The sequence below is a fragment of the Microtus oregoni genome, unplaced genomic scaffold (genome assembly GCF_018167655.1).
Source record: "Microtus oregoni isolate MIOR12 unplaced genomic scaffold, Mior012 000004F_ref0000308, whole genome shotgun sequence".
NCBI classification, from domain to species: domain Eukaryota; kingdom Metazoa; phylum Chordata; class Mammalia; order Rodentia; family Cricetidae; genus Microtus; species Microtus oregoni.
Genome location: NW_024543063.1, coordinates 60,919,613 through 60,931,288, shown reverse-complemented (window position 1 = coordinate 60,931,288; position 11,676 = coordinate 60,919,613).

Genomic DNA, 11,676 nt, shown 5'->3' with positions numbered 1-11,676 from the left:
GAGTCCCGACGACATGATGTGATGCTGGACAAATCAGGGCTCCTCTTGGTCTCATTAACAAAGTAATTTAATAACAGACACAACGAGAGGAGCAAAGACAACAGACTTCAGCGGGATCTTGGGGGCAATGTGTTAGGGTTTTAAAGGAGAGGAAGAGAGCTGCCTCTCGCACCTTCCTGGAAGGGAGGAGAACAGAGAAGAGAAGCAGAAGCCATGCAGCTGCAGATGAAGCTGGAGGTCAGAGGTCAGCCACCTGGTGACAAGCAGCCACATGGCAGAGAGGGCCGCTTTAGAAAGAGTTAGTGGGAGATTTAAAACATACTTGGACTCGGGTCAACAAAAGGAAGAAAAGGACAGAAAAGGGAAAAAAAGTAGCTATGCTTTTCTGAGGCAAGGCAAGCACACTGAGCTGGACCTCATGGTAGCTGCTAGGGACCATGCCACAGGCTGAGGAATCTGGCGGGGAAGGCTGGTGAGCATCATCTTTAGGTGACTGCCTTCCTAGGGGAGGCTCCCCAGTCAGGTCCCTGACCTGCCCCGCTGCATTTACCCTTAGGGAGGAGGAGAGGAGGGCCTCTCTCCACTGGAGAAAGACCCCATTCTTTAGGTCACATCAGCAAGGGGAAGATGGAGGATGAGGATTGAGACTCTAAGCAACAGAGTAGAGCCCTGTCAAGGGAAGGGTGGGACAAAGGAGGAGAAGAAGTGGGTGTGTGGAGGGGACAGGTGAGGAAGGAGAGAGGAGAGTTCTAGACACTGACTGGAGGGTTTTGTGGGAAGTTACACGGATGCTAGTTTGTGGGACTTCCATTGTGGGAATGAGGAGAGTCACACTGCATGCTGATGCTCTCCGGCAAACCCATTCTTGCATTGCTGACTGATGCTGTATGCAATCCCTTGCAGGTCTAATCAGGGCGATTAACGAAACAGGCTGTAGAGGAGTTTTGCATCGCGAGATTATGTAGACATATGCGGGGACATCTGAGAAGTAGTTCGGTACGTCATTTCCCCTGTGCTGGTCTTGCTGAATTAATGCAAACAGAGCACAGGACAGTACCAAGTATCCAAAGATGACCTCTATTATCCTAGAAAAGGCAACTGAGCATCCAGCTTCTGGAACTCACATCCTGTCGGGGTGGTGGGGTGGTGCAGAGGAACAGAACAAGGTCAAAGGGGATGGAAAGAGCTGGAGGGCATGCCTTAGTGATAGACCCTCCTTTTGTGGGTAAATCTCAGTTGGCATTCACTTCTGCTCTGTAGAGTGGACACTCTGCGTGACAGTGACTTAAGCAGAGTGAACGTTCCTCTCAGTGCTGGTGAAAACGTTCACCGAGTCAGGGTGATGCTTTCTAACTCTCTGGGAGTCTGTGGTCCTTTACTTTGTTTCTAACTCTCTGGGAGTATCTAGACCTTTGTTTTGTTTCTAACTCTCTGGGAGTCTCTAGGCATTTGTTTTGTTTCTAACTCTCTGGGAGTCTGTGATCCTTTACTTTGTTTCTAACTCTCTGGGAGTCTCTAGTTTTTTGTTTTGTTTTGCATTTCATTCTGCCGGTCAGTTTTATTTTCAGACAAAATGCCTACGTTGTCCATCATGCCTATATCTGCCTACTTATGCCAGCGATGCACAACTCTAGAGCCTGTGTATTTAACTTATATATAAATATATGATAGTGTCGAGTTTTCAAAATACCTTTAGCAGATTAAGGGAAGGCTCACCTTGTGGGTTTGCACTGCTAAATTTCTTCCCCTTTCATTTGTTGTTTTTAACTTTCTTCCAGCTGCATTTGCCGTGCCCTCTGAACGCTTCCTTAGATTAAATCTCCCAAAGTCAGGAAGGAGTGACATAAAGTAGCCCACAATGGTTGCTTTGGCTTGAAAGCTTCAGAATTGATGAGTGAACTGAAAAATGATCCCAAAACATTGAAGATGAGAGTTCTCCAAGAAGGACAGTGATGGCTCCCTGAAGTACTTCTAGGTTGTAATGGTTGCTGGCAATCCAGCTGACTTCTACCATTCACAAACTCCCAAGAAACGGAAGGAAAAACTGTTTGTTGTGGAAGACCTGCTGGCTGGATCCGTGAGTCTTGATTTCCACCTTCGAATTTGCCACAAAGCCACAAAATAGCTGCTATAACCATCGTGTCCATGTTCCAGACAGTGGGAAGAGGAAAGGACTTAAAACACATCCCTCCGAACAGAATGTCACTGTTAAAGGACTTACTAGAAACCGTGGGGCCCAGGGCAGCCTGGACACACATGGCGCCCAGGCCGCACAGCTGCCATAGCAGGCAGCACCAGATGCCAGGAAAAGCCAGAAGGTGGCACCACCAGGAACAGACCATCCCAAGGAAATTCCTAACGTCCCAACCTTTGCAGATAGGATCACCCGCTAGCACACACATATCATTTTCACCAGGACACCCCTAGACAAATGTCAGCCAATCAGGGGTCCTGCACCTTAGAAGTCCCTCACCCCTACCTTTGCTACTCTAAAAACCAAACCCCAACTGAGCTCGGGGCTCTCAGATCACTCAGATACTTTGGACACATGGGGAGTCCGAGTCTGCAAACTTATGTAAGAATGAAGGCTCTTTGCTTTTACACACAGGACTCGGTCTCCTGGCTGGTTTTGGGGGGACTCCGTCATCTGGGCATAACAGAAACTTCCTTCTGTTACCTCCCACATGTATTTCATTAGATCCCAGGCATCTAGTGTTTTCTTTTTCTGTCTCAGACTTAATTTTATTATGTGTGTATGTGTGTGTGTGTGTGTGTGCGCACATGTGTGTTTGGTGCCCTCATGGGTCAGAAGATGATGTCAGATCCCCTAGGAATGGAGTTATTTACAACCACGTGGGTTCTGGAAGTCAAACTCATGCCCTCTAGGAAGAGCAGGGAGAGCTCTTGGCTGCTGAGTCATCTCTCCAGCCTCCCCAGCTTGTTTACTGAGAGTCTCTCATTGGCTGAGAACTTGCCAAGTTGGTTAAACTGCCTGTTCAGAAAGCCCCAGGCACCCACCTGCCACAGCCCCCCCTCCATCCCACTCCAGCCCTTTAGGGCTGGCTTTTCATGTAAGTTCTGGGGGACTGAACTCAGGCCTCGTGTTTGCACAAGTGCTCTCCTCTGCCCATCAGCACCATCTTTGACAGCCCATTGGCCAGAAGAGTCACATGGACCTTGAAAACGTAGAGGAGGATAAAGGTTTATTCTCACTCTGAACATGCCAGATGTCTTCTGATTTTGTAAATGTGGAGAATTCTGGAAAATGTGAACTGAACACCAAAGCACTCATTGTCTGAACTGGAGAACAGGAAGAGAGAGACACTGGGCCTGTCTTCAGCATTTGAAATCTCAAAGCGCTGCCCCAGTGACACACTTCTCCCAACAAGGCCACACTCCTAAATTCTAAGTAGTATCGCTCACTGATGACAAAACACTCAAATAAATGAGCCTATGGAAGCCATTCCTGTTCAAACTACCACATTGTGCGAATAAAATATTACAACCATTGCCTTATTTACAATGTACAGGAGGATTTTATCATACAAACAGGAGATGCTACAGAGACTGGCTATAGAGGACAGTCTATATTTGGAGGGCTGCATGGTGATCGAGTGACCTGTTGTGAGGCCAACATAAAAAAATATCTAGGATTAAACAAAAGAAGGGTACCATTTCACATCTGCATGGATCTCAATTTCTTATTACAACAGACGGATATGTAGATTACCCTGATGGTGTTCACGCCGTGTTTGCAAGGTGACAGAGGCTTGGACATAGTTTAAAAAAACAGAGTTTCGATAACAGGGATTTTGTACCATATCAGAATAATTCATACAATGACTTTAGAGGATCAGTTTCATGGCCCTCCTGATTTATTAATTCATGATCAGCTGTCATAGACCTCACGTTACAGAAAATCAAAGAGAAGCCCACATGAAAAGGCCGGCTGAACTACAGCAAATACTCAAGTCCCAGCCTCAGTGAGTGTCTGCAGTTAGGCGAGGGCATTAATTGGTAAAGTATGGGATCCTGGGACTAGAGATGCGGATGTGTGGGAGGACTCTATTAGGGCTGAGAACTGTGAGCTCTCAGGTTCTCAAGGGTTAATCTCACCTGAGGGGGTAGGGGTAATCACTCCACCCTCATCCCCCCTTGAAATGTTATCATTGTCACCTGTGATTGAGGAAGTTCATTCTTCATTGTCTTCTAAACCAGCTGTGAAGGAAATGTCAGGCAACACAATACTGATGCCCCTCAGGGCCACCAATAGCTGCCTCTAGACCTATAACCAGACTTAAGGCACAGTAGGCTGGTAAGGGGAGGTAGAAAGTGTAGTTCATGACAGTGGGCCCATGATCACGGAATCCACTGGTCTCACCCTGTTCTCCGCTATCCCGAAGGAGCTGACCTGATGAAAGATGGAATGGTCTTCTGAAGACATAGTTCCAGTGTCCATTAGATGACAGCAGCATGGAGGGCAGGGGCAGGGTTCTCCAGAAGGTGCTATATGCTTTGAATCAGCATCCAGTATATGGTACAGTTTCTCCCATAGCCGGGATCTGTGGGTCCAGGAGTCAAGGCAGGATGGAAAAGGCAATATGTACTCATTACACCCCAGTGACTCCCTAGGAAAAATTTCCTTCCTGTTCCCACAACCTTAAGTTTTGCTGGCCTGGAAGTGTTGGCATGATATTGGGGAGCACTCCTGCCACAGCAAACCTTCAATTGAGCTGGAAGATCAGGATTCCCCTGGCCACTATGGACTTCTACTGAACTTAAAACAACAGGCTATAACTGGTTTTCTGCCCAGAAAGGTGAGAACAGATGTGTTTAATAGCCTGGTGACCTTTGGGCTACCTATGTGGCCGAGACTACACCCAGACCCTCATCTCGAACTTGTTTTCTCAGTTAATCTATAGAATCCATCTTTATAGAAGATGGCATTTGTACTTCACACAGAGTTTTGATGTGGTCATGTCTTTAGCTTTGCTGTGCACATGAGATTGAGTGAATTATCAGGAAACTTCACCAAATTGTGCTGGGCTTAAAAATGCCTCAAATAAACTACTTGGCATCAGACTTGAAGTTTGAACCACCATTGGACTGTTACCCTGCTGCCCGTGGTGTTTGCAGAGACCCACACAACATGGCTGCATTTAAATCATATCAGGTAGATCAGGCCCAAGGACATACCAGACACTCCAGGTTGTGGAAAGGGCACAACTCCCTCACATGGGCTTCATAAAATGCTGTCCCCTCACACTGCAGTGGCAGGAGGGGGCACAGCTTAGTGGTGGAGCCCTCGCCTGGCATGTGTGAGAACTTGGGTTCGATTCCTCGTGATCCAAAACAGTAAAACCCTTTGACAGCAAACAAAAACGCTGCCACGGCATGACTGCACACCACCCTACCATCTGATGCTGTGTGTGCAAGGACTGAGGACCCCTGTTCTGCTCTTTCCCTCACGACTGATAGAGCTTACTTGATGGACCTGGGCCTGACCCACTACTGTTCCATGCTCCTGACCCATTTCTTGCTGTGGACTTGGTTCAGACTTTTCATCTCACAGATGAATTCTGCATCTTCATTCTGAAACCTGATTCCAGGAGCAGTAACACCGTATTCCTTCCTGACATGGGCCTCGTTCCTTATCTCTGTGGATCACGTTCCCAGCACACTGTTGAAACCCGTGCACTCTGCAGTGGCTTTCTTTCCTTAACCTGCCTGTATGTGGAGAGATATGCAGCCACATTTACAGTGTGATGTCTGATGTGAATTAATATTAGCATTTCAAATGGAAATAAAGCCAGGTAGTGGGGGTGCACACCTTTAATCCCAGCACTTGGGTGCCAGTGGCAGGCAGAACTCTGTGAGTTTGAGTCCAGCCTGGTCCACATAGCTAGTTCCACAATAGCCAGGGCTGCATAGAGAGACTCTGTCTCAAAGTAAATAAATAAAAAGAAACAAAAAGGTTTGGAATCAAGAACCAAAATTTGCCTTGGCCAAACTGCTAAGATAGGCAGACTTAGACTAACTGCCATCATTAAAACTGCTCAGCCTTACAGCTTTAGTGTTACTCAATACATTCTGACATGGAGGAAAGATGTGAGCATATTCTTCTGTGAGAGGTTACAGGCCAGTGACTGATGGATCTCAGTGGATTCTCCTCTTGGCCAGTGCAAAGCCAAAATGAAAACACCTAGAGGGAAGCGAGGGAAGAAGGACCTATCAGCTGCAGCAGGAAGGAGAAGCGGGGCATCGTCTCTGCCGTCGGGCTCTCCCAAACCAAAGAACAAGTGTGAATTTATAGGAAGGCCACACTTGTTCCTGTGGGGAGGGCGCATTCCTGCACATGCCCAGTGTGTGCTGCAAAGCTTTATCTGGAAATAAAAGATCACCTGTCATTGACACAGCGACTACCCTTGAAGGTGCAGCTCTGCGTGGCTACTAACAGTGTGAAGCCAGTGAAGCTACATGAGACCTTGTTTCCAAACCAAAATATAGGAGCTGGGGCTAAAGCTCCATCTGGAGAGGCCCTCTGCTTCCTGACTGTGGATGCCATGTGAGAGGCCGCCTTCAGCTCCCACGGCCACAGCAGACCCTACCCTCCGACCTCCTCAAGTCACTGGTGTCTCAGCAACAGGAAAAAACCAACACACCACATTACTGTGTTGAACACGGGGTTTCCGATGTTTCTGAAGATTTGGTGGCTGAGGACAACGCCTTGTGTTATCGATCTCCCAGGTATAAAGAAATGCCAACATTAGCACCTCAGCTCTCATCCTAAAGGGAATAAGAGATGGTTTATTCTGGAGTCATTTAGAGTGAGCACGGCCCAGGAACACAAATTTAGGTTACCCCAAAATTCCATGTTCTAATGTGGAAGCCTTTCACAGGATTTGCACAGTTTTACACAACAAAGACAATCGTAAGTCAAGGCAGCTTTACCATACATTTGTGGGCACACCAGAGCAGCAGGCACATCGAGAAGTGGGGAGTGCTATTCTACAGGCGAACAGGCCCTCTGATGACATTCTTAGAGCTCTCGGTTTGCAGAAGCTAACGTTCTGCTAAGTTAATAGCTTCAGGAGGTTTTTATTTATTATCATGAGGTGCTAGTTTCGATAGAGTGACAGCTGGGTGGTGGCACACACCTTTAATCCGAGCATCCAGGAAGCAGAGGAAGGTGGATCTACAGAGTTCCAGTCCAGCCTGGTCTACAGAGTGAATTCCATGACAGCCCAAACTAGACAACCAAACCCTGTGTGTGTTGAAATGTCAAAAAAAAAAAAAAAAAAAGAGGGAAGGAAGACAGGAAGAAACTCAGATACTGAGTGCGGCAAGGAGCTAGAACTAGCACAAGGTAAAATAATTAGCCGCTGGACCTATCAAATTCAAACCTCTGCACAGTATTGAAATTCTGCCTAGTCTGTCTGTCTCTCTAGACACAACACAGACTCCTTCCAGGAGCTTTGTTATTGTTGTTGTTCACAGCCAGACAGCTTCTTTTCAGACAGTTTTGTTCACACAAACTAAGTAAACTATTTTTTCCATAATGCAAAGTAAATTAAACCAGGTATGGGGGAGTACACCTGGAATACCAACAGCACACAGGAGGTAGAGGCAGGAGGATTCCTATGAGTTTAGTGCCTGCTTTGGATATGATATATAGCAAGTACTTCTGATAGCCACATGCTGCGAATACATACACACATAGGAACTCACACACACATACACATAGGAACACACACATACACATAGGAACAAACACCCATGCACATAGGAACACACATACACATAGGAACATACATACACTAGGAACACATACAAAAAGAACTAAAATTAATAATTAAGAGAATTTTGAAGGCAGTGCCAGGCATGGAATCGTGCCTACAGTTCAAGGAGTTGGGAGACAAAGGCAGGAGGATCAAAGGTTCCAGGCTATTTTTGTCTACATAGTAAATCTGACGCCAGCTTGGGCTACATAAAACCCAGAACCCTCCCATTTTGTGGGGAGCAGAGTCGATGTTGACCTTTTTCCATGACTCAGATTGCAACAAGGGGTCTATCTTCCACCTTCTGAGTTTTTGGACATAAGCTGCTCTTCTTCCCCTGAGAGCGCCCAGGTCTGTCTGTTCCGGGTTCTCCCTTAACAGCCTTCTCTCACCTGGTGTGTGCTTATGCTGCTGGGAGAAGAAAGAATTGCTGAATCCAAAGCTGTGAAAATGTATTAAAATGTTTTCATTTCCTTTTTTAGAAAGGGTCTCATGTAGCTCGTGTTGTTCTTAATAGTCTAGAGATGACCTTGAACTTCTGATCCTCCTGCCTTCACCCCCATATGGTAAGATTACCACGTGTGCCAACATGCCTGGTGTCCCATCCAAGTGCTAACTGGGCCCAGCCCTGCTGAGCTGATGGGATGAGGCTGTATGGTCAGAGTCCGGGAATCCTGGAGTGTGATACAAGTTAGAGAGCAAAGCTCCCAGCTTGTAGAAAAGATAAGTACCAAGCAGTCACATGATCTGCTTATTATATATTTCTCATTCTATATAGGAATGATGCAGAAGGTAAACCTAGGCCACCAGGCAACACAGTCAGCTCTCTGCCCTGCTGATTTGGCATAAGCCCCCAGAAATGTCAGTCATTGACTTGACAGAAAACTAACTTTGAACTGTCACCCTCAGCAGTTTGAGCTTTTAGGGATCTTGACTCAGGAGAAACCGGGATTTGTGGTTTTGACACTGAAAAGAATTTCAGGAGTGGCCTAGATGGCAAGGATATTTCACTAGGCTCGAGGGTGAGGAGAGGTCTATGCAGTGAAAGCCCTCACCCGAGGCCCTGCTGCCAGTGCCACCAGCTGAGCCCACCACCGTGTTGGTCTGATCCTCTGCAAGCCTGAGCCAAATAACCTGTCTCCCTTACACTGAGTCTTGGTATCGATGTGGGAGGAGCCATGAGCAAAGAATTCTAAAGCTATGCTGGCTTCTGGTCAACTGTGATTGGTGCATGGCTCCATGACCTCACAAGGAACCATTGTGATGAATGAGAGAGGCCCACCTATATTAGGCACCAGCTGGGCCTAGACCTTGTTCTTAGGCTGCGGTGAAACCATTCGTTAGCTTATAAGAACTTGCTGTAGACTGTGATTTTTATAGATTTTGATTTTTAGTGTGCGTCTTAACATCTGTGATCGCAACTGACCTGAATAGCGTGAGTGTGCTTCCCAGTGGGGTCGGGTTTGTGCCTGAATTTTGACTGATTTGGCTTAGATTAGGTTAGTTTGTGCCTTGCTTCAGTTTATTTTATCAGCAACCATTTTCTGTTATTCTCTACACATTCATCTTTGACATTTCATACATTGGTTTATTTCTTTACCTTAACTTTTGTTAAGTTAGCTGTAAAAGATAAGGGATTTGATTTGGTTGTGCACTTGGAGCATATCCTTGTTACTTCCCCTGGCATTTCCCTGTGGTTATAAATCCCCTTACCACGTAGAGACTCTTCTCCTGCCCACCATGCCACTCACTAAACAGAACACGCTCTGGAAAGTCTTGAGGGACGACAGTTTCCTCGTGGCCTCGCAGTGTCACAGACAGGCCATCATCCCTTTGGTGCCCATAACTACGAGTTTAAGGGAAAGGAGCTGAGTGTCCTGAGGGTGGAGAGGAAGAAGGCTGCAGTAGTTGGAGTCATCACAGAATTTGAGGGTCTGAGTGAAAAGGACTTTGAAGAAACCTGTGTGTTCACTATCTAGTCCATAGCCTGTCTCTAACCCAGGCTAGCGCAAAGCTGGCTGAGTCCACTCTTGTTGTTACTGCTGCTGTTATTAAAGTCCAAATGTCCTCAAGGCTGTGAGAGAGAGGTTTCACAGCATCTCAATTCTCTGGATTTCTGGTCTCTAACTGGGGGTGCTGTTCAGGACATTGTAATGCCCCGTGGTGGTGGAACCCAGCAGGGGGAATTGAGTCATTAGAGGCAACAGGACATGACAAAGCCACGTAAGCAGCTGCTTCAGACCCATCTTCCCAAGTCCCCAGACATGGATTCCCTGTCCTCTGAGAGTCGGAGACATAGCACAACCCATGGAACAAATGTTGCTGTTTCTCAGGGAATTGGTCATGACAGTGAGAAAACCAATGCAGTTTTAGGAGCCAGAAGGTGAAGGGTTTCTTTTTTTCTTGGTTGTGAATAGCTGTGATTGGCTCATTTCCTCCTATGACCTCACTGGAGCCATTGTGAGGAGTTGCAGACTCCGCCCACATGAGGCCCTGGCTGGGGCTTCTCACTCTGCAGAGAAGCTGTAGCTTGGTTGTTTGCAGAGTTGTTGAGCTCAGACTTTGATTAACATAAACCTTGATATTACTGATGTACGAAAACAGATGTTGTTCATTTGCTTTGACATTTGCTTCCCAAGTTGTTGGTTTTGATTTTTGTCTCTGAGGTGGTTCTTGACTTAATTTGTGCTTTTCATTCAGTTTCTTCTGACTAGTCCCATATTTCTATTCTTAAACATGGTTCCTTGATAGTTTTAAATTTAATTTTTCTGGTTTTCAAAGTTTATTAGTATGGACAAGCTGTAAAAAGCCATCTATTTCATCACCATGTGAATGTTTATCGCATCTACCTGTGCCCTCTATTATCTCATAAATCCTTTGAAGCACTTAAATGTTCATCCACCCTGGTAACTATCTTCCACACTTGCTATGTTGCACCCCAATGCCCTGCAAAAAAGACCAAAAACTGTCATGTGTACCATGAGGTACAGTCCATTTCATTACAGCATCCCAATGTCGGGGAAGGCTAGCATCCTTTAGATGACCATCTATATGAGTTTTAGATAAAGGAATGGAATATGCGAAATGTGGAGACAATGTCTGTAGTCATCAGAATACTTAGAGAGCTTTAGCATCCTAGTGCAAAGGGCGTTGGGACAGACCATGGGTTCATTCTCTAACTAGTCCATACCCGTGTCCCTAGCAAAGGTCAGCACAGAGTTGCTGAGTCTGTCCACCTTGTTACTATGGCACTTGTTACCTTGTTACCATGTTACCTGCTTACTATGTTCTTAAAGTCAAAGTGTCCTGCTCAGGTTTGATAGGAATGGTCTCACACCTTCTCATATGTCTGAATGCCTTGTCTTTGTCTAGCAGGAGGTGCATTTTGGGGAAATCATAAAAGCTCAGGGGCTCAGGAGAAATTGAGTGACTGGATGCACCATGGACCTGCCAAAGGCATGCACCCAACTGCTTCAGACTTATCTTCCCAAGTCCCCAGCTCCTCATCTGCCATCCCTCCCTGTCCCCTGAGAGCCTGAGAGGAGGGTTACCCTTTGCTGTTTAAGCTATATCTTGTTGGGGATTTGCTCACAGCCTTGACAAAATTTATGCAGTCCCTGGAGCAGGGTAGAGAATCATCTTTTGGGATCTTTACTGTTACTGGTCCATTCCTTATTGTGACATCACAAAAAGATTTTGTGAGAAGTTATTGAAATCTCTTCCTATAAGGCCCCGCAGCTGACTGCGGTTTGTCTTGATGCTGCAGAGAAACTCTTGTTGGATAGAGAGCAACGGACTTCTACACTTGACCTGATAAACTGGAATCTCCTAATCTCTTGGACCTTGACATTGGGAGATTTCCTCTTTGTTGGCTGGATTTTGTGTTCAGTTGTTCTTT